Source organism: Neoarius graeffei, chromosome 11 (assembly GCF_027579695.1).
Source record: "Neoarius graeffei isolate fNeoGra1 chromosome 11, fNeoGra1.pri, whole genome shotgun sequence".
NCBI lineage: Eukaryota > Metazoa > Chordata > Actinopteri > Siluriformes > Ariidae > Neoarius > Neoarius graeffei.
Genome location: NC_083579.1, coordinates 19,167,804 through 19,192,038, shown reverse-complemented (window position 1 = coordinate 19,192,038; position 24,235 = coordinate 19,167,804). Strand labels below are relative to the sequence as shown.

Genomic DNA, 24,235 nt, shown 5'->3' with positions numbered 1-24,235 from the left:
CACTCATGTAGTGAGGTTAGCTTCTTAGGCAGTAGGTGTGAACCGTATCTGGGCCTGGTGCTGTCCAGTTCATTTTCAAGACTCTTACTTGGATGTCTGCCACAGTGATGGTTACAGGGTCTTGTTCAGGGACATTGCTGTATTTGACTTTCAGGTCTATTAGCAAATTGTGATTTTTCCTTCTCCCATATCCCTTTCCGGTATTATTCAGTCTCTAGCCTTGGTGCGCTTCACATGATATCTAGATCAGATTATATGTATCATCACTAATACAGTTTAAATAAAGTTTGGCTTTACTATGGTGATGAGGAGGTTGTTCTTGTGGCTTTGAAGGCAGAACAAATTTTCTTAATTTCCCTGAGGGAACCCTCCCAAGGGGATCAATAAAGTTTTATCTAATCTAATCTAAGGGTGGCACGGTGGTGTAGTGGTTAGCGCTGTCGCCTCACAGCAAGAAGGTCCGGGTTCGAGCCCCATGGCCGGCGAGGGCCTTTCTGATGCTGAGTTTGCATGTTCTCCCCGTGCCCGCGTGGGTTTCCTCCAGGTGCTCCGGTTTCTCCCACAGTCCAAAAACATGCAGGTTAGGTTAACTGGTGACTCTAAATTGACCGTAGGTGTGAATGTGAATGGTTGTCTGTGTCTATGTGTCAGCCCTGTGATGACCTGGCGACTTGTCCAGGGTGTACCCCGCCTTTCACCTGTAGTCAGCTGGGATAGGCTCCAGCTTGCCTGCGACCCTGTAGAACAGGATAAAGTGGCTAGAGATAATGAGATGAGATTAATCTAATCTAATACCACAATTGTTTAGACATTTTGGCCCTGCTTGCTTTCCACATCAGATTGCCTTGAAGGACAGGCGACCCCCATTGCTTTTTAAGCATACTATAAATGTCTAGAAGGTTTGAGCCTTCTGGCTTTCCACACCGGATTGGCGCAAAGGGCCGTGAACCTGATGTCAGCCATGTTGTATTTCTGACAGCGCTTTCCGCAACAGGTTGTCAGCTTTTCGGGGGGGGGGAAAAAAATCAGAGGACAACTTTTAACAGTATTGTTATGTTGGTGTTTTTACAGGAGAGGACGTTGAAAGAAGATATTTACACCTTAATGGGACTGCACACAGTCGTAAGTGTCTATTTGTCGTTCGTGGTGGAATGTAAGTAGGAGCAGCTGTGTTACTGGTCAAAAAGCTAGCTTTAAAAAGGGATGCATTTTTTTATTGTTGCTATCCTTTCAGATAATTGAAATGATTCATAAATATGTGCTGTAGGTATTTATGCTGGGTTTTGGTAACTTTTTGTATCCTTTAGATTACTTTTCAACAACATCCCAAAATTATTGTCGGGCCGTAACTGTAGCAAAGTTAAATAAAGCTAAATGCAGTAACTGACAGGTTTTTAACGCAGTTCAACTTCTCATGAGTGAAGTTTGTATTGAATTCATGAATATTTGCAAGGAGCGTCACGGGTTTTGAGAGATCTACGTGGATGCTTTAAGAAACCTGCTGGGCAAGTTACAAACAGGTCTGGCTGGCTCGTGTGTGTGTGTCGCCTCAGTGAAATCGTTAAGTGTCAGTAATGACTAGTTTCAGCCTGTATAGTATCGATTCTTCATCGTAAATCTGTAACTGAGTAGTATGTCCGGTTGTAGAATTTGCTTCCATCCTGATGATCTGTTAAAGGTGCAGTTATTCAGTCTTTTTAATTTCTTACTGATGTAATGTGTAAAAATTATGTAGAAATTATAAATTCAGCCATTTTCTCAGAACAAGTGTAGAGCGGCGGCTACAATTATCGACACCTTAACGATCTTTTGGCCATTGCAAAAGTAGAAGAGACTTTCAGTACGTAAATTGTGCATGAATTACTGAAATTTAAACTGGGGAAAAATGAGTTGATTCCCGATTACTCAGCGTATCAGATCACGTGACACCGTTCCACAATTATCGACATCCAGCTTATTTATTTAAAAAAATCGGTATGTGGTGTTAACAAAACATAGTTTTTATTAAAAATTTGTTTTACATACTTTATATTTTGTAAAAAAAAATTATATCGATGTCGGTGCTTACGTAAATAAGGAAGTAATTCTAATGTTTGTAAACAAATGAACTGCTAATGTTTAACCTGTGTCAAATCTTCTTATTCCACTTTCTAAGTATTTCGTAGATCACATTTTGTTAATCATTCGTTGTTTGGATTAATTTCTAGTTTTGTTGTTTACCAATAAATGTCAGCAGTTATATATTGTAACCACATGAAAATTCAGGTCAAAGGTCGTTTTTTTTATTTTTATTTTTTAAATTTACATCTAAAATTATAAAATGTCTACTGATATTGTAATATGTGGTGGATATTTTACAACAAACAAATTATTCTGAATGGACAAATCTGAACATTTCAAGCATCTAAAAATTACATGCTAGGAATTTAATTCTGGTCCAATTCTATTTATTTCAATAGGATTCCAAATACTTTATAGGCATTCCATTCTGTTATGAATCAGAAAAAATATAAATCGCAGCACTTAAAAAAAAAAAGTACTTCATCTACTTCAACAATGTCACACAAAGATTGATCCATAACAGTTGTAAATGTCACTTAATTCCACAGTGTCTCGATAATGGTGGACACCAGTGAAAGTCAACACCTCACGTGACTTTTCTCAGATGCGTTTAGATACAAAATGGCAACTATCAAATGAAAGAGTAAGAAACAAACTTGGCTTTGACAAGGATATCATGAAATATCGGTGAATTTAATAAGTAAAAACATGTCCATGATCTTTCCACCATGCTTACCTGCGATAACATCCAGGTTTTCTTCAAATTACTGATCGTGCAGAGAAAAAAAAATCCATCTCCGGTAATGAGCTGTGTCGTCAGATAAGATCGGGGGGTGTCTTCTGGTTGATTTAATTAACCAATAATAACTGTTTTAACTGAAACTCACCTTTTGTAAAATTGTTTTATATTGGTAAATCTGAAAAGGTGTTGATAATTATGGACTGTCTAATTGTAGCCGCTGCTCTATTACACAGCTGAAAAAATAAGTTTGGAAACCTGCTTTCCAGTCCCGGATGTTTTGTTAATATTTGGTCTTTTAACAGACATGCCCCCAACACACCTCCACATCCTCATAAATCATGATCAGAGGTTGCAGGTTTATTGAGCTGTAACTTGACTTGCAAGAGTTTGAATGTCTGAATATACTTAAGTGAGGTCATGAGTCTTTTCTGTTTCTAACTAGTTAGCATGCCAATGTTAGTTGAGCCACCATAGGTTTGGGGGTAGAAATAGGGGTGGGCTCAATAAATAACAAAAATAATTCATATCTTATTCAACTTCACTCATTTTAATGATGGTCAATTTTTCACATTTAAACTATTCTGTCGGAACTTACCTTTTTACATCAGTGTCCTTCCTCTCCTGTTATGTTGATCTAATTTTAAGTATGCATTGTTGTATACAAAAAGTATGTTTATTCCCTAGAATGTTTTTTAGATTCCTCATAATGTCTTCAAATTCTAGACATTTTCTCGAGTTCTCCTAGCTGAAATATGAGCACTCGCCAAATGCGAGTTCTGAAATCTAATGGTGAGTAAAGATGGCCCCAGACTCCCCTTTTTTGGTGTGTTCAAAACAATTGGTTCCTACGTAGTATTCATGCAAAATCCAAGAAACATTTGACAAAAACTGCTTCTTCGTGCAGGCGTCTTGGGTGTGCTCCAGACTGCGCACGCACCTTATTAAGGCTGGTTATATGATAAATTAAACGGCTTCATGGGACTCAAAACTCTGAGAGCAGCCTGTCATGGTAAGGGTCACTCGTTTGCTTTACAAAATTTAAAGAAGACATGTCTAAGCCCGGGCGGCACGGTGGTGTAGTGGTTAGCACTGTCGCCTCACAGCAAGAAGGTCCTGGGTTCGAGCCCCGGGGCCGGCGAGGGCCTTTCTGTGTGGAGTTTGCATGTTCTCCCCGTGTCCGCGTGGGTTTCCTCCGGGTGCTCCGGTTTCCCCCACAGTCCAAAGACATGCAGGTTAGGTTAACTGGTGACTCTAAATTGACCGTAGGTGTGAATGTGAGTGTGAATGGTTGTCTGTGTCTATGTGTCAGCCCTGTGATGACCTGGCGACTTGTCCAGGGTGTACCCCGCCTTTCGCCCGTAGTCAGCTGGGATAGGCTCCAGCTTGCCTGCGACCCTGTAGAAGGATAAAGCGGCTAGAGATAATGAGATGAGATGTCTAAGCCCTTTCTATTTACAGTGCACGCCACAGTTACATTGCATGTCAACTAAAGCATTTGCACGCCGTAATAGGTGTTCGAGCAACGTTGCCGCTGCGTAGCTTTCGTTTTTATGGCGTACACGTGACGTGTGAGTGAGAGAGACGCATCAAAGCTGCTACATATGTGCTACAGATTTTTAAGTGCGGACTTAAAAATATGCCACACCCTGGTGTACAAGGAGATCGTGTTACGCATCCTAGAGTATTAGCTACGTACCGTAAGCTGGTGATACTGTGACGTTCCTTTCTTACTGCTGTGTATTCTGATGTGCATGTATGTACGTCATACATGCACATCAGGATACACAGCAGTAAGAAAGGAACGTCACAGTATCACCAGCTTACGGCCCCAGACTCCCCTTTTTTGGTGTGTTCAAAACAATTGGTTCCTACGTAGTATTCATGTAAAATCCAAGAAACATTTGACAAAAACTGCTTCTTCGTGCAGGCGTCTTGGGTGTGCTCCAGACTGCGCATTCATCATTTTAGCAGAGGCTAAAACGCCAATGTGTGACACAGGCATTAGAGCTATATGTAACAATTGGGATCCTGTGGGGCCCAACAAATAAGTTGTGGGTTTGGGCATTTCTTTCTTTTATGCAGGTGAAGACAGACATTCAGACATTTTAGATTACCTGCTAAGAGATAAGCTTGTAGGACAGATAAAGGCCATGTTCATCAACATTGGAACAGGTTTGGTGCTTGCAAGATGTGCCTTCCTGGTCAGAATTTTTTTTTTTTTAATAAATTACTGTTTGTATGTGTAGAAATGGAACGAAGTTTGTGGGTAGGTGCAAATACAATAATGACTAACTGCAGGAGCAGGTGGATTTGCTCAGAATTCCTTCAGGAGCAGACAGGAGTGAGATTAAAAAAAAAATGCTGCACACTGCTGTAGTAGTGTCATGCAAGTTGCTTGAAGGTATTAAGATTTTTTGTCACTCATCTGAGGGAGGAATAGGGAAAAGGCATTATGTCACAAGTCCACTTGCCTTTCTTTAAGCTTATTCCTGCTAGAAAATTTTACAACTTGTTTCGGATTGTAAATTTGATTCAGACACATTTGTGATTCCTGTTAGTATACGCTGTTTCACTGGACATGTGCCTCAAGTCTTAAGTTTAAAAAGCACCGATTAAGTGACGGAGAAGAAACTCTTAAAACTGGCTTGCTGCTCTCCGTTTTTAGTTGAGTAAATTGCAAACAATCTATAACTGAAAAGTACTCCTAGAGAATTCGAAGAATATCCTGTTTTGTAAAAACATTTATTTAAACTATTAGCGATTTTTGTTTAAAAATGCTGATCATAACTTGTCCTAGCATTCTCTGATCTTAACTTGAGGAGCTCCTGCACACAATGGGTGTGGCAGGACTGGTAATGTAATATCCACCCTATTGCTAATGTATCACTGGATATTGCGGTGGTGTAATATATGTATAGATGATAAAATTGTTAGAACACAAGCCTGCTAAACGGTGCGTGTAGTTAAGAAGAAACTGAAGGGTGTGGTGGATTCTTCAATGCTATCAGCTGGAGTTCAGTAGAGCCAGATTATAAAGTGGTGCTAGCAGTGTTTCTTCTGTTCTTACTCACCGCTGTGTGTAATCAGAAATTACATGAGGGATGAAATATTAATTGTTTCTGTGCCCTTATTGAGAAGTAAGGAGTTTGGTCATGCTGGAGAACATTAGGCTTTGGCAAATTATGTACAAGTTTGAAGTTGTTTTTTTTTTGCAGTCATTTCATAAAAATAGGAAAAGCAGGTTTTGGGCAATACTTTTACATTTAGCTTCTCAAAACTTCACTCTTCAACTAAACTGCAAAAGAAAGTTCATCATAATGTACTTTCTATAGAATTTTCTACACCGACTACAGTTTTTGGGTGACGGGCCATCTGCACTGATCAGGAATTGCTTTACTTCCTGTGTCATTTCTGCTTTGTTGCTTTATTACTCCTCTGTGGTAGTCCAGACACACACAGGGTGGAAGTGAATGGGAGGGTGGGATCTGGTTAGGAATGACGACACAGTTTGTCTTTGCTGTTCTTGGCTCCCACGTCACTAAAACAAAGTGGGTGAACTCGAATCAAGCTGGCAATGGCATTGTGTATTCAAAATCAGTCATAGTCTGTTTACTTTGTGTTTGTTCTGTTTTTATTCCTTGAACGGAGTTTTTAAAAATGGCTTTATGGCAGCAGTGTAATAAAGACAAACTAATCAAATGGTAGTTTTTTTTATTTTTTTTTAATTTTCTTAGTTTCACCTTTTCAGCCTCTGATTTCAGGCTGTACACTAGAGCCTCAGGCTGTGGATTATAAATGGTCAGATGCAAATACCATGTAAAGGTGCCAGGCAGAAACCAGGTGGTTCCTGAATTCATTAAAGATAGCAAGGAGTGAATTTGGACCTTTGTCTTTTTTGAGGGGGCAATGCAGGCGTGCTTTTAGACCAAAGACTTGAAAGTTTGTGGTTGTTAATAAGTGCAAACCATAGATGGTGTGACTGACTGCTACTGTCTAAATATCACCTGCGCACGTGCTGGATTTGGAACATGTCTGATATCAAGTTATCATTCTTTATCTGTGCTTTTAATAAACATAAATTCAGTTCAATTTTACTGGTATGGTATACATTAGATTAGCTTTTGGCTCTGAGCTGTTTGGTGTTCCTGTGTTTGTGTAGATTTTGTAATAAAATCAATATCTTTGCTATAATGTACGGCTGGGTGATGTCTCAAAATGGTATGCTAGTATTTTTTGTTTACATATTTTGATATTTATAAATAAAGATGGGTGTAAAGGGCAACATGGTGGTGTAGTGGTTAGCACTGTTGCCTCACAACAAGAAGGTCCTGGGTTCGAGCCCAGTGGCTGACAAGGGCCTTTCTGTGTGTAGTTTGCATGTTCTCCCCGTGTCTGCGTGGGTTTCCTCCAGGTGCTCCAGTTTCCCCCACAGTCCAAAGACGTGCAGGTTAGCTCTAAATTGACCGTAGGTGTGAAATGAGAGCGTGAATGGTTGTCTGTCTGTGTTAGCTCTGCGATAACTTGGCGACTTGTCCACGGTGTACCTTGCCTCTCGCCCATAGTCAGCTGGGATAGGCTCCAGCTTGCCTGCGACCCTGTAGAACAGGATAAGGGGCTACAGATAATGGATGGACGGAAGATGAGTGTAAAGATGCACAAAATTCACTGGTGTGGATGGTTGCCAGGTCTCAGTAACATTAACATCTCAAAGACCTGAAACTCGTTTAAAACTTCAGGCTGTGGAAAGGGAAAACCCCCCCCCCCCCCCCCCCCCCCCAGTCTTTGGCCTTAACAGATTTTAATTTTATTACCTGAAATCTTGTTTCAAAACTATCCCAAGTGGTGTCTGTCTGCTGCCATCCTCATAGTTGAGGGTCGGCAATCCAGGAAGCTGTCAACTGGCTTCCATGAATTCTCTTGGGTGACAATAGATAGTTTTCACTGACGTCACGGCATTCCGGGGAACGCCCCCCAGCCGCCATCTTGGAGGGCAAACAAAACAGACCATCGCCACTACTGGCTACATTATCTCGGATGAATTTATGAAGTTATATAGTCAGTTTTCTAAAATGAAGATCAATGTCGGCAAAATCAAGCAAACAGAAGTATATAGATTAGGGTTGGGCGGTATTACGGTAAGAAGGTATCCCGAGGTATCCAAAAGTACCAACGGTATCGGTCTCATTACCGTCATTTAAAAAAAGTATATAATATCTAAATAAATATGGAGTACATGAGGTCATAATATAAAATAATAAATTGAAGATCGTCCCGAATAACTGTGTGATCGTATTTTCACTAATTCTATCAATTTCCTAAAGAAGTTCTCATCGCGTGCAGGGTTGTTTGTCGTTACCATGGCAACCCTGCGTGACATTTTGGAGTCTGACAGAAAGCTTCGCAAGAGACTGAGACCGGGGGTGTCATGGCTCAGATGGCTAAGGCACCGTACCATAAATCCGGGGAGCCGGGTTCGATTCCGACCCGAGGTTATTTCCCGATCCCGTCTCTCTCTCCCCCGCTCATTTCCTGTCTCTCTATACTGTCCTATCTAAAAAAAAAAAAGAGACTGAGACCGCGGTTGAAAGATGGCAAGTCAAGATAACGAGTTAGTGGTAAAAAAAAATAACATCGGCAGTGTGGCAGTATTTTGGTTTCAAACCAAACGAAAAATCTAATATGTCCCCTAAGGCACACCATAGCCTGGGGTACTCCACTTCCACGAGATCTCTCCAATGAGTTGTGTTTTGAGTAGGTTACATGAGTAACAACAAGGTAAAATAATATAACGTATGACATTTGGGATGTGGGTAATAAACGTTTGAAATGTCATCTACTGAAGAAACGGAAGAAAACATCGTAGCGTAAACTGTTCGGTTTCTGGTGGGAATTAGCAATGCGCTTGCTATCTTTGTTGGGTGTGTTAAACCGTATGGATTTAAGTGGAATAATTGTAAGGAGTTATGTGATCAAGACAACGTTTTAAGCAAGGTAAGGCCATTTGATTATTAATTTCCCCGCCATGGCATGACGTGGGCCCATATGATTTTGCCTTGTGCAGCTATCACGCATTTGAATTAGGTTCGCCTCATTTGCGCTGAAGAATATGGTTTATCGCGCAGTCTAAACGGACTTGGGTGTTGGTTGATTCTTTTTCTTTTTTTTATTTCCCATGCTTGAAAGGGTATGATCCTGCTCATCGTGTACTTTTTTTTGATGGAGTAGGTGAAATAGTGCTGCAAATGGCGTTTCAATGCAGACATGTGTAAACGACAGTTGAATGCTATTTTCAAGATGAAGGAAGAGTTGCGTGATGCTTTGAAATATCTCTTAATGCTAGTGTTGCCACACGTCCAGGTTTTTCCGGGATTGTCCCGGTTTTTTGTGGAAAATGGAAAATGTCCAGGAAAATGGAATAACCTTCCCGGGACACGTTTTGTCCCGGTTTTTTACTTCCTCACATTATCCCCATTGAAATAAACACAAATCATTAATGTTTCTCGCAGCCACTTAACATATTAATAGTTTTCACGTAAGCGGGCATATTGTAGGCAGCTACTTGTGTGGCCTCACCGAATGTTTGCGCACGTAGCCAGTCGCCGTTGCTAGGTGATCGTGGTCAATACAACGGCGGCCGCGCGAAATCAAAGATACTGGAATACCGTAATACCAAACAATAGGTGAGAGTTCCCTTGGTCGGTGCGCGAGTAGGCTGGCTGTCTACTTCCTATGTTCTGATTCTGATAAAGGCTGGTTCTAAAGCCTGGGCCAATTTCATCAATAAATGAATCATTAAATAAATCATTAAATATATCAAAAAAGAATGCCTGAACACTGGCGTGAGAAATGAATAAATCAGTTGTCCCAATAACATAGCACCTCTCTCTTGTGATTAAAACAAAGGATTAGGGCTATTTGGTATGATACGGTAGTCTAACTTTTAAAGTTCAGTTCTCCAGAGAAAAGGCTAAAACAACAACGAAGCAGACTGAGAGAAATTATATTGATTATATTTGTATTATTTTGATTTGGAAACGGAATGGGAGGAGAGACTCTTCAGAGGGCTGTTAGCCTACTATTAAATATTTGTTTAAAAAAAAAATTGGCGTCCAAATAAGATCATTCCTATATGAACTTATTTTTTGTAATAATATTTGTGGTAGTGCCCATTTAAGGGTTAAGAAGACAAAATGAATTTTAACTAAATGCCTAACTGCACCAGTTGAACTGTTTTATTTTTAAATGTGAACATTCACATAAGGCATAAGGCATCGTAGATGTGCGTGTCCGCAGCCCTCAACCCCCGCGCTCGTACGTGCGCGCAGGCGCGGCCGCCGACCGATGTGTCCCGGTTTTTTACAACTCAGATGTGGCAACCCTACTTAATGCACAAAATTCGCTTTGCTGCTTAATCCATACCACAGTGCACACAATTCGCTATGCTGCTTTTAAATAGTACATTTGAGGCATAGGCGCACGTTACACAGTAGGCCGAAACAAAATATTTTTTTCTCGGTAATACCGTATACCCTGGGAAAACACAGAGACGGTTTAAAGGTATCAAAATTTGGATACCGCCCAACCCTAATATAGATACACATCTCACGGTATGCAGCCAAACTGGCCTTGATTGGGGGAATTGACCCCTACGAAGTGGACAAAGATGCATTTTCAAGTGACTATTCAGGGCTGCCAAAGCCTGCTCCAAAGCCTGAAACTGACTTCATCAAACTTTAAAGGCTGTCTGATATATACAACTTTATATATTCACAGCGCGCCTTTTGGCGGATGCTGCCTGAATCGCGCAGATCCGATTTTTTTTTTTTTTTAGGGGGGGCGTTGGAGTATCTGATTATAATTTCAAAGTAAATTCTGTATTAAAATGACTAAATAAGCAAATCCGTTACAGTCCATGAAACAGGAAGTATAAGGATGAGAAAAAAACAGTTTAAATCGGGAAGCTGCGCACATTTGCGCAGTCCTGCACACCGCTCAGGACTACAGAATAGACCTAAAATGTTTTTCAAAAATTACCCTTGCGTGAGTGAAGTGACAAGTTTCAAATAGAAACGTGACAAACGAGCGATTATTAAGTGTACATTACAATGTAAACGTACACTCAGCGGTTCCAGTTAGGCATTCTCCAGAGATTGTTCACATGATGTTTTGGTTTCCAAAAACAAACTTGAACACAGTTGATTGTTTATTTAAACAACTTACCACTTATAAAATGTTCAGAGCAGATTTAGCTGTGTTTGGAAGGCTGATAATCCTTGCGGTTGATTCTCGCAAGCCATAGATTTCTCCTTTGTATGCTGAGTTTCTTTGTTTGCTCGCCTTCGTGCTCCCGTACAGTGGGAATTCCATAAAAGCTCCGCTTGACTTCATCATCTGACCTATTACGACAGCCATGAATACAAGAAGTTTGCACCATTGCTAGCTTTAAATAAATGTAAATAATATATAAATGAATGTAAATCGCGCGCTACAATGTGTGCTCAGTGACCCGTACGGTAAGCTTGCCCTCCAAGATGGCTGCCACCAGGGAGTCCCCGACTCTGTGACATCATGTGAAAACTATCTATAGCACACCAGGGCGACCCAAACTCTCATCTGGTGGTGGGTACACATACACACCTAATGGGCAATTTAGAGTAGCCAGTTGAACTCATCTGCATGTCTTTGGACTGTGGGAGGAAACCAGTGTTGCAGTTGAGTCACTAAACCTTGAGTCCCCAGTGTTCAAGTCCAAGTCATTAAAAAAAAAAAAAATTGAGTCAAGTCCACTATTGATCCAAGTAGAGTCTGAGTCCAACCACACCATTTGACGGTGGCTGTTTTAGTGCCATTAATGTTAGTTTGTTCCTGAACATGATGTATGAACAGGTGAATGTGCATTCTCTTTGTCAGGGGGTGTGAAGTATTCTGTCGGAGACGGTTGGAAGAAGGATGTGAGGGGAGAAGGATGTGAGTGCAGAAGGTGTGCTTATTAATACAAGTGAAGACAGGTAAACAATCCAGAATGGCAGGCAAAATCGTAAAACAGGCAATAGGCAGAGCGAGGTACAAACAGGCTATCGTCGACTTGGCAGAATCAAAGACAAGAAACAGAACTTTTCTGGCTTATTTGTGTATTTGTTTGCAAATTCCAATCTGGCCTTCAGGATATTCCACACAGTTGTATAAACTGCCCCAATGTAAATTATAATCATCCCTCCCCCCTTCTTTTCTCAGCTTCAAAATTACTCTCTTTTCTCCTGTGGACTTCATGTTGGCTTATCTGTTTTAACAACAAATGCACTGTTGAAAGGTAAAACCCAGGGCTCAAAAAAAAGATATTCAGGTCAATTTATTTGTATAATGTTTTTAATATGCATTGTCACAAAACAGTTTTACAGATATTCAGAGCTATTAATTGTTTAAATAATCAGTCTAACAGGTCACAACATCTTTCTCTGGTTGGGTGAGTACCCTGTCGGATAAGTTCTTCACCCATTTCTCTTCTAGGTCCGGTTGTGTAGCCTGGTCAGATTTCTTCCTCCAAGTCAGCACTTCTGTCTTACTGGAGGAGGTTACTAGGAACCACCTGCATTTCAACCTGAGATGCCGACAATCCAACATTATCCCCACTAGCCTACGCCTGCATTCAACGGTCAAAGGACACAGAGCTGAAATGATCCTCCAGAAAGCCCAGAAGCAGCTTCTCAACAAGAGAGTGAGACAAGTACATTTCAACATCGATGCTCTCCAGAACAAGACTGAACTGATGTTTGAAGAGTTGACAGTACTTCTTCCCAGTGAAGTTTTGGAATGAGTCTCTGATTTCACGGAGAAGGCACAGATTTCACAACATACCAAAGGCAAGGAATGACAGATGCGCAAATTTCAAACATTGCTGTCTAAAACCACCTCTTCCAGTAAGACAGAAGTGCTGACTTGGAGGAAGAAATCTGACCAGGCTACACAACCGGACCTAGAAGAGAAATGGGTGAAGAACTTATCCGACAGGGTACTCACCCAACCAGAGAAAGATGTTTTACCCAAGGGACTTAACTTTGCAGTTTCACCAGAGCGGGTACCAGTGGTAGATCTTATCACAGCCACAGAGTCAGCCATCAGAAACAACAATCCGACCAACACAGGGGCAGAACAACTTGGACCGAAGATATGAGCTGCTCTGTCCAGTGCAAAAGCACCCCCCTCCAACCTCACCAGCCAAGAAAGGAGGGCTCTTACATTGCTTCAGAGAGACTGGGACATCACCATCCTTCCTGCTGACAAAAGGAGATGCACAGTGGTGCTAAACACAGCGGACTACCACTCAAAGATGACCAGTCTCCTCAGCGACACAACCACCTATGAAACCTTAAGGCGGGACCCCACCAGCTGTTACAAAAAGAAAGTTGTTAGCTGCCTGCAACAACTAGAAAAGGACCAAGCCATCAACCAATCTCTGTACTACAGATTGTACCCTGGGGAAGCCGTTCCTCTCGTATACGGACTCCCCAAGATTCACAAGGAAGGAGCTCCACTCAGACCTATCATCAGCAGTATAAACTCTGTCACCTATAACATTGCCAAACACCTAGCCACTATCCTGGCTCCTCTTGTTGGGAATACGCTACATCATGTCAAAAACTCCCAAGATTTTGCTACTAAAGTTGCAGACCTCAAACTAGATTTAGATGAAACCATGGTTTCTTACAATGTCACTTCTCTTTTCACCTGCATTCCCACCACAGAAACAGTTGAATCTGTTAGACAACGACTCCAAGATAACACCTTACTGGATAGAACGAACCTCACCATGGACCAGATTTGCACCCTGCTTGACCTCTGCCTGACTATCACTTATTTCCAGTTTAATGAAAGTTTCTACAGACAGAAGCATGGATGCGCCATGAGCTCACCGGTGTCCCCTATTGTGGCCAATCTGTACATGGAGGAAGTGGAACATAAAGCTTTGACCACTTTTTCAGGAGTTGCTCCCAGCCACTGGTTCAGATATGTGGATGACACTTGGGTTAAAATCAAAACCCATGAAGTGGAAGCCTTCTCTAAGCACATCAATGCAGTGGATATCAACATCAGTTTCACTCGGGAGGACATCAGTGGGAATAATCTAGCCTTCTTGGATTGTGATGTACACATTAGACTGAGCATCGAGGTCTACCGGAAACCCACACACACAGACCAGTACCTACTCTTTGACTCTCACCACCCACTGGAACACAAATTGGGGGTCATTAGGACCTTGCAACACAGGGCTCAGAACATCCCTACAATGGTAGAGGGAAAAGAGAAGGAGCAGAATTACATCAAGAAAGCACTTCAGAACTGCGGGTATCCCAACTGGTCTTTCTTCAAGAGCAAAAAAAAAAAGGAACATAACAGACAAGGAGGATAACAGGAACAAACGCAAGAACATTGTCATTCCCTACATTTCTGGTCTATCTGAGAAACTCAGGAGGATCTTCCACAAACACAACATTCCGGTGCATTTCAGACCCAGTAACACCCTGAAGCAGAAACTGGTCCACCCTAAGGACAGAATACCCAGACACAAACAGGACAACGTAGTGTATGCAATTCAGTGCAGTGAGGAATGCATGGACTCGTATATTGGGGAAACTAAACAACCGCTCCACAGGCGTATGGCTCAACACAGGAGAGCCAGTTCCTCAGGCCAGGACTCTGCTGTCTACCTTCATCTTAACAACAAAGGACACTCATTTCAGGATTGCAACGTATGCATTTTAGCCAGAGAGGATCGTTGGTATGAGCGAGGAGTTAAAGAAGCCATTTTTGTCAACTTGGAACGGCCATCACTGAACAGAGGTGGGGGTCTAAGGCATCAATTTTCAGCCACCTACAATGCAGTCCTTGGCACACTTCCCAGACAACTGAATGCACACCAAAACCCAGCTGTTTTCAGTGACTCACAAGAGGACAGAGAGAATCAGCATTCCATTGATCACCTTAACGGGCAATCCATTGATCACCCTAATGAGACTCGAGGCCGTTCACGTCCAGCCCCCAGTGACCCACACCAACACCTTAGATGAGCTTTTCATCCATGAGAGGATAAATACCTGATACTCCCTACTAGTCAGATAGAACTGAAGAAGCCTTTCGGATGAGAGGTGAAACATCTTCAAGAACCTTCAAGCAAGTCCAGTTGCTCTCTTTTACCACCCACAGTTACTGTGACCTGGATGACTGAGAATCTTCACAGACAATCTAACAGGTCACATTTGGGCAAACACCGGTCAGTCATGTTTCGATGTTTTGATTGCTTGAAGAATGAGTGAGTTTGAATAAAAGGTGCCTTGTGTTTCACACATTTTAGATGTAAATATCAAGAAATGAAGGCTTAAATTCTGCTCTGTCATCTCATATTCATCTTTTGATCTCAAACCTAAATGTCTTCTTTTTTTTTTTCCTCTCCGTGCTTCCACAGAAGGCGGTCGCATTTTCTGCTCTCCCTCTCCATCCTTTTTTTTTCCCTGCTTGTGCTTCTGTGTCTTGTCTCGTCTGCTGTACTTTTTGAAGAGACTCTCCCTGCATTACTTTCTAAACTAAAAAAAAAAAAAGCATGGAATTGATTAACTGGTCTCCTAACGAAATTGACACACAGTTTTCTCGACGAGAAGTTTGGGTTCGGGGGAACCCGTCTGTCCTGCCGGAACGTTTGCGGCTGGTTACACGATGGATGCATGGGAGCGGTGGCGGGTCGTGTGCCTGGCGATTCTTTCTGTGGAGGACATTGAAGATATCTACCTATTCGGAACCATGATTACAGGACTTGCTGATTGGATTAGGCATTGCCCTGGTATATCAAGGAACTCGGACAACGGTGACAGCTTTTCAAAGCCCCACAAAGCTGCCCGATATGATTGGAGTGGTGGGCAAAGCTGTTGGCACTCGGACTGTGGACATTCAGAACTTTAACCACAAAATGGTTATCTCGGAGCAGCTTTCAGCTTTGCAAGGAATACATTTTTCGGAGATCAATTTGAATAGAATGGACAGATATGGACGAGCGGTGTGGACGTGCAAAGACTGCGTCTGGAAAGACCAAACAATTCATATCTTATCGACATTCGGCACCCTGAGACAGCACCGGCCTTAGTTCAGGCCGTTGCTGAGGCAACGTTTCCCCCTGAAGGTCACTGCCGGGAGACACTCTCGCATTCCTCGCATTCCTTCTCTAACTTTCCGCGGTCGCCATTTTTTACCCCCAGTGTGACAAGCGGGTGCATACCCAGCGCCTTCATGGCTGCAGGAGCGGACGGTTGCTTGCTTGCGCTGGATTACCCCCCCCCCCCCCCCCCCAAGTCCCATGTTTAAAGTGTACTTGTGTTGTGTGCTTATGCAAAGGTTTTTTAAATGTTCCCACACTGTACTCCTGACAGGAGCATAGTGGGGGGGGTGTTCTTTTTTTTTTTTTTTCCTCATCTCTCATGTTTCCTTTTTATCTTTATCCCTGTCTACCCTATGTCAATTGTATGTTGTATATGTACAGACAGGTTGACGGCTAATTTCGCTGGTACATGTGACTAGTGACAATAAAGGGCATCATCATTGTTTTGTTTTAGTAAAAACAAAAAGATTGGACTTGCCATTCTGGTACTTTTGGAGGGAACTGCTGAATTACAAAACACTGCATGTTTATATTGGTTTCAGTTGGACTGTTTCCAATACTGCATTTCTTCATAAGATGAAACATCTTTATGGAAATTAGTGCCTCGGAGTGGCAGAGACAGCTCTGGGGAGGGAGGGGCCAAGATGGGGATGTGAACTAAAGAGGTATGAAACAGATTGCCACCATACAAGGGTAAGTCAAAAAGTTCTAAGACGAATAAAAAAATCTATCTTTATTTATGAAAATAACAAAGCTATTTCTCTAAATATTCTCCATTTAAGTCTAAACACTTCTGCAAGTGATGTTTCCATCTGAGAATTCATTCTTTGTATTCCTTTTTTGAATTCTTTTCAATTCCTTTTGAAATTATAACATTTGTCTTAGAACTTTTTGACTTGCGCTCGTATTTTTATCCCAGCAAGCTTGTAGACGTCTGTCCTGTTGGGTAACATTCTGATTCCTGTCATCTGTCGTTGATCTTTTGTACTGCTTTGGACAACACTGACAAGTGGCAAGAGATGGACTTATTGCTCTCCATCTGCAATGTAACATTTATTATGTGTCTTTTTCAAAGAGGTTGTGATGTACAGTACCAGCCAAAAGTTTGGACAAACCTACTCATTCATAGTTTTTTTTTTTTTTTTTTTTCCCTGTATTTTGATGATTTTCTACCTTGTAGAACAATACTGAAGACATCAAAACTATGAAAAAGCACAGATGGAATTATGTGGTAAACAAACAACCTTGTTTCATATTTTAGATTCTTCCAAGTATCTAGCGTTTAACTTTATGATGCTTTGCACACTACTGTATTGGCATTCTCTTAACCAGCTTCATGAGGTAGTCACCTAGAATGCTTTTCACTTAACAGGTGTGCCTCGTCAAAAGGTAATTGGTAGAATTTCTTGCCGCCTTAATTCTTTTGAGATCAAACAGTAAATGAAAGTTACGCCTGGAGGACGCTCTGGACTCTTACAGTAATGCTTTTATGGCTAAGGGCTGCAGTTGTCATGAACAGTTTTGCACTCAAGTTTCCATCAATGAAGAGTTACAACATCAACGAAACTGTCTTCATGTTAAAACTGTTAATGTTCTAGTCATGCTGTCTGTTGTTGCCCAAATGAGGATGGGTTCCCTTTTGAGTCTGGTTCCTCTCGAGGTTTCTTCATGTTGTCTGAGGGAGTTTTTCCTCGCCACCGTCGCCACAGGCTTGCTCATTGGGGATAGATTAGGGACAAAATTAGCTCATGTTTTAAGTCGTCCCAGGAAAGGAAGACCAAGACTTACTGCAGAGGATAAGTTCATTAGAGTTACCAGCTTCAGAAATGGTCACTTAACATCACTTCAGATTAGAGCCTACATGAATGTTTCACAGAGTTCAAGTGGCAGACACATCTTGACATCGACTGTTCGGAGAAGACTGTGTGAACCAGGCCTTCATGGTCAAATTGCTGTGAAGAAACCACTACTGAGGGAGGCCAATCAGAAGAAGAGAATGGCTTGGGCCCAGTGTTGTTTTCGTTAACAATGATGATGACGAAATGATTTCGTTAACACCTTTTTTTTCATGATTAAAATGAGACAGTGACGAGCTAAACATAACTCTTTGATCACAAAAATATGATGAGACATATCTGTTGTTTTCGTTGACGAGATGAAAATGTTAGTGGGTTGGCTATAGGACTATCAAAATGCATGGCATTTCCTCCAACGGTGTGTGCAACCTGTCTGCCAAATGCTGAAAATATCAGCAATGCACCTGCAACTGGTCCTTGTTTGGTCATGTCCGGGCATGGACCATCGGCAACGCCAGCACAAGGGCTTGGTGGGCGGAAAAGACGCAATGATTTATGGACATACTTTACACATAATCCTGCAGAAAATAAAACAGAATGCCTTGTAGTGGGAGACAGAGGTACACGCTGTGGCTATAAACTACGTGGCAAGAATACGACCAACCTCGAGGCATCTAAAGGCTCACCCTGCTGCTATTTCTGCGATGGTAAGTTAACATTACAAGAAGTCCTTAACAGGTCATGTATACGTTTGCTAGCTTTGGTTCACTCAACAATCGGTCTGTGATGAATTTCCTATGAGGTTTTCCAAAACACCGTGACCTGGCGAAAACGAATGGGACCGCTAGCTTCATGCTAAAGTTGGCTTGGTTAAGCTAACTTAAATTCAATTAACATGTCATGAGTAAAACTTGTCCTGCAGGGATTTTTGGTGGGACAGCAACTGAATGCTTTGTCATATATTGACCCATATTTGAGTTACTGTGAAACATATGGGGGGAAATGTACTGTAGCTTTTCAGACCTGTTGCTGTGCCTTAATATGTCTAAATGAGCAGCAGCACACCTGGCTACTCTAATGTTAGCAGCATGTTTAGCCATCATATTTACATTAACGGACAGCGTGGTCATCTTCTAGTTGTGTGTTCATCATGACACGTTTGTGTTCTATCAACGCATTGCGACATGTTAAACGGAAGCAGAAACACGAGTCTGTGAACAATGGAGTATACACACTAGCAGACATCCCAACCTGCAGAAACTCATTTCAAGGAGGTGTCGTGACGCATGACCCCCCCCCAATCAGCGTGTGTGTGTGTCACGACACCTCCCTGAAATGCGTTTGGATGTCTGTAAACCAATCAGGATGCTCTTTGTCTAGCATGCACTACATGAATGGGCACACACGCAGTCTCTCTCGCTCTCCCTTGCATACTCAGTCATATACGCGATGCAGACATTAATGTTTCGCGTGCACGCTCTTGCTCGCTTGCTCTAGATTCCGGGAGATATTATCCAATTTGTGGGCATCAGGGAGCCACGATCAATATGCAGGAGACTGTCGGAACTTCCGGGAGACTTGGGATGTATGCACCAGACAGCGCTTAGGTAGAGGGCATGCACGCTAGACAGCGCTTAGGTAGAACCCCGATTCCAAAAAAGTTGGGACAAAGTACAAATTGTAAATAAAAACGGAATGCAATAATTTACAAATCTCAAAAACTGATATTGTATTGACAATGGAACATAGACAACATATCAAATGTCGAAAGTGAGACATTTTGAAATTTCATGCCAAATATTGGCTCATTTGAAGTTTCATGACAGCAACACATCTCAAAGTTGGGACAGGGGCAATAAGAGGCTGGAAAAGTTAAAGGTACAAAAAACGAACAGCTGGAGGACCAAATTGCAACTCATTAGGTCAATTGGCAATGGGTCATTAACATGACTGGGTATAAAAAGAGCATCTTGGAGTGGCAGCGACTCTCAGAAGTAAAGATGGGAAGAGGATCACCAATCCCCCTAATTCTGTGCCGACAAATAGTGGAGCAATATCAGAAAGGAGTTCGACAGTGTAAAATTGCAAAGAGTTTGAACATATCATCATCTACAGTGCATAATATCAAAAGATTCAGAGAATCTGGAAGAATCTGTGTGTGTGAGGGTCAAGGCCGGAAAACCATACTGGGTGCCCGTGATCTTCAGGCCCTTAGACGGCACTGCATCACATACAGGCATGCTTCTGTATTGGAAATCACAAAATGAGCTCAGGAATATTTCCAGAGAACATTATCTGTGAACACAATTCATCGTGCCATCCGCCATTGCCAGCTAAAACTCTATAGTTCAAAGAAGAAGCCGTATCTAAACACGATCCAGAAGCGCAGACGTCTTCTCTGGGCCAAGGCTCATTTAAAATGGACTGTGGCAAAGTGGAAAACTGTTCTGTGGTCAGATGAATCAAAATTTGAAGTTCTTTATGGAAATCAGGGACGTGTTATTCGGACTAAAGAGGAGAAGGACGACCCAAGTTGTTATCAGCGCTCAGTTCAGAAGCCTGCATCTCTGATGGTATGGGGTTGCATTAGTGTGTGTGGCATGGGCAGCTTACACAGATGTGTAAGCTGCCCATGCCACACATCAATGCTGAAAGGTATATCCAGGTTCTAAAGCAACATATGCTCCCATCCAGACGACGTCTCTTTCAGGGAAGACCTTGCATTTTCCAACATGACAATGCCAAACCATATACTGCATCAATTACAGCATCATGGCTGTGTAGAAGAAGGGTCCGGGTACTGAACTGGCCAGCCTGCAGTCCAGATCTTTCACCCATAGAAAACATTTGGCGCATCATAAAACGGAAGATACGACAAAAAAGACCTAAGACAGTTGAGCAACTAGAATCCTACATTAGACAAGAATGGGTTAACATTCCTATCCCTAAACTTGAGCAACTTGTCTCCTCAGTCCCCAGACGTTTACAGACTGTTGTAAAGAAAAAAGGGGATGTCTCACAGTGGTAAACATGGCCTTGTCCCAACTTTTTTTAGATGTGTTGTCATGAAATTTAAAATCACCTAATTTTTCTCTTTAAATGATGCATTTTCTCAGTTTAAACATTTGATATGTCATCTATGTTCTATTCTGAATAAAATATGGAATTTTGAAACTTCCACAATTGCATTCCGTTTTTATTTACAATTTGTACTTTGTCCCAACTTTTTTGGAATCGGGGTTGTAGAGAGCATGCACACTCGACAGCGCTTATGTAGAGAGCATGTTATGTACAACCTGTCAACCTCGGTTACAATTGCCCATCTCTGTATTGGCCTAATTTAATGTTTTTAAAGTAATTTATTTTTTCGACTAAAATGAATGACTGACTAAAACTGGACTAAAACCCTTTTAGCTTTTGTCGACTAAAACTAGACCAAAACTATCAAGGCTGGAATTGACTAAAATGTGACAAACTAATAAGCATTTTGTCCAAAAGACTAAAACTAAATCAAAAATGGCTGCCAAAAAACTGTTTGGGCCAAGAAACTCAAAAATGAACATTAGACCAGTGGAAATCTGTACTTTTTAATCTGAGTTCAAATTTGAGATTTCTGGTTCCAGCCACCGTGTCTTTGTGAGGTGCAGAAAAGTTGAACAGGTTGTATTTGCATGTGTGGTTCCTACCGTGAAGCATGGAGGAGGTGTGGTGGAGCTTTGCTGGTGACAGTGTTGGCAATTTATTCAAAATTAAAGGCACACTTAAACAGCGTCACTGCCACAGCATTCTGCAGACACATGCCATCCCATCTGTGTTTTGCTTAGTGGGACCATCATTTTTCAACAGAACAATGACCCAAACCACATGTCCAGGTTCTGTAAGCACTATTTTTAACCAAGGAGTAGGGTGAAGGTGTGCTGCATCAGATGACCTGGCCCCCACAATCACCCAACCTAAAGTCATTTGAGTTGGTTTGGGATGAATTGGACCTCAGAGTGAAAGAAAATCAGCTAACAAGTTCTCAACATGTGTGGGAACTCCTTCAAGGCTTGGAAAACCATTTCAGGTGACTGCCTTGTGAAGCTGGTTGAAAGAATGGCAAGCATGTGCAAAGTTGTTATCAAAGCAAAAGGTGGCTACTTTGAAGAATCTAAAATTATAAAATATTTTGCTTTGGGGTAGGTTTTTTTTTTTTTTTCTTAATACATAATTCCATGTTAGTTCATGGGTTTGATGCCTTTAACAACTTCGTACAATTGTAGAAAATAATAAAGGAAAATCATTGAATTAGAGGGTGTGACATTTTCTGATTGGTAGCATACAATAACACAACACATCTGACTAAAGTAGATTGCCAGTTAAGCCTGCGTAATTCCCAGGGATGTTTACTCTGATTATATTGTATTATCAGATCTGTCAGTATTTACTCATGTTGTGTAGAAATTCCAAATCACTCTCAATTGAACTGGGAATACTGTTGTAGTACTAGGCTACTGGATTGATGGTAATGAGAATTACTGATGGCCATCCTGATTGGTAGAATCTATAAAGTTGGGTGATTTTACATGTCTGTTAAGAAAAAGTTGTCTGCAGCTTTACGATATAAAGAAATTTGTTTTGTAATGGGTTTCTTTTTTGCTCATTTTGTATTCTAGCTGACTAAAAACCTATGTTGTCTGATTTTAGAACAGAGCAAAAAAAAAAAAAAAAAACTTTCACTGGTGCATCTTAGCTTCTCTTGTCCGTGCTGCCAGAGATAAATTAAGAAAATGTAGTAACGTTTACTTGGACAATTTCACTATAAAAGAATTCAGCATCTCTGCTGCTGTTTAACAGATCATGTGCATCTGTAGTTTTGATAACTTCATTTCACTTTTGTACTGATAGAGCTAATGGCGCATTAGGTTTACTTAGAACCCTAATTTATGTTTGGCAAGCATTCCTGACAGTGTTATTCTTATGAAAATGACCTCATAAAATCCTGGGTTTTCTGTGTGTGATATGCTCAAATAGGTTGTAAAGTTCACCAATTAAATTGGTTTGAACATTTTTTGCATCTAAATTCTGTTCCAAAAATCACCTAGCTTGTTTGCTATTAGATCGCGGTGATTTTATAGGTCAGCAGTGCTGCATGTGTGACGTCTTATGCACCACTGCCGCCTTTTGTGTCCACACTGACTTTGTAATATCCTCTGCAATGGTGTGTGTTCTTGATACTAATTCTTTTGAAAAATAATTAAATTGAGGGAATTTAAAAAATGTATATAATTATTTGGCGGTGGCTGCATAAAGTGTATCCGACATGAGACCTCATGCTGCAAAATCTTGCCTACATGATCCACAGTGTGTGTGGGGCTGCACACTCTAAAAATCTTGGTTTTAATCTTGTGCAGCCCCACGTACTTGCCAGTCATACCCATTCTACTGCCAATGATCTTCCATACATCTTCCTTTTTGGCTGTATCTTTGTACAGCTTGTGCTTTGTCATAAAGCATGAGATTCTTTGACTCTTTTATAATCAGCTTCATTGATGCAACAAGGATGTGCAAAAACATTTGGGGAAAAATGGCATGTGGTCAGTTAACGTCACATGTAAACAATTACCTGATTGGTCAGATGTTTTATCGGATCAGGTTTGGAAAAGTTGCTCCAGAAGCAATCTCGGCGATGCCAAAAAAAACCCAGGCCTGGGCTGTTATCGTTATTGGTCTGGTGTGACCACAAACTGCAGGGGACCGGTTTATCGTTGTAGTTATCGGTATTGTGGGACCGGGCTTTGAGGCACATCGGATCATTACGTTCTTAGGAATGCAATGGATTTGAAGTCAAAGGAAATAAAATGTGACAAGTAAATAAAACCTGTATATGTATCTGCTGAAACAGTTATTGGAGAATCAACCATAGTTAAATGTATTCACTTAGCTGCTCTGACTTGTATTTGTTTCCTTTTCTTTTACTTTACATTCCAGCCTTTTAATTTTGGACCACAGAGCTTTCTTATCTGATTTCATAGTTGGGCAGTTACGGTATCGCACTGTAAATTAGAGGAAAGAGGTGTACTTGATGGCGATTGCTGTCTTGTAAAGTCTGGAGTGAGAGTTGCAAAAGTACTTGAATGAGGGAGTGGAGATGTACAAACCTTTTATGGTTGCAGAGATGGTGATTTTAGTAAAAATCAATAACTCTAACTACACACTGAACTGATGTGGGCTTCCTCACTTTCTGTCCACATAAATGGAGAAGCTTTAGAGATCATTTATGTAAAATATTACTGTAGGTTTGACTTGGCTAATATTTGCACAAGTAATCTATGTATTTAACACCAGATAACTGTTATCTATAATTTTTAGGGATGGCATGTAAAAATATCACCCAAAAAGGACATCAAATTATTAAAAAATAAACTTTCAATAATGTGTTAAATATAACATTACAAATAGTGTGCTTTTTTTTTTTTTTTTGCTTAATACATGATTCCATGTGTTTATTTC

General features: G+C 41.1%; 1 protein-coding gene across 5 annotated transcripts in view; it reads left to right on the top strand.

Annotated features, from left to right (window-relative positions):
* Window positions 1–937: 937 nt before the first annotated feature.
* itsn2b (intersectin 2b) overlaps window positions 938–24,235 on the top strand; it is a 149,355-nt gene continuing 126,057 nt past the window's right edge. For 3 of the 5 annotated variants that reach the window (XM_060933568.1, XM_060933566.1, XM_060933567.1), the window contains exon 1: window positions 1,001–1,122. The gene's annotated coding sequence lies outside the window, so the exon portion shown is untranslated. The other 2 variants (XM_060933563.1, XM_060933564.1) reach the window with 2 other exon arrangements.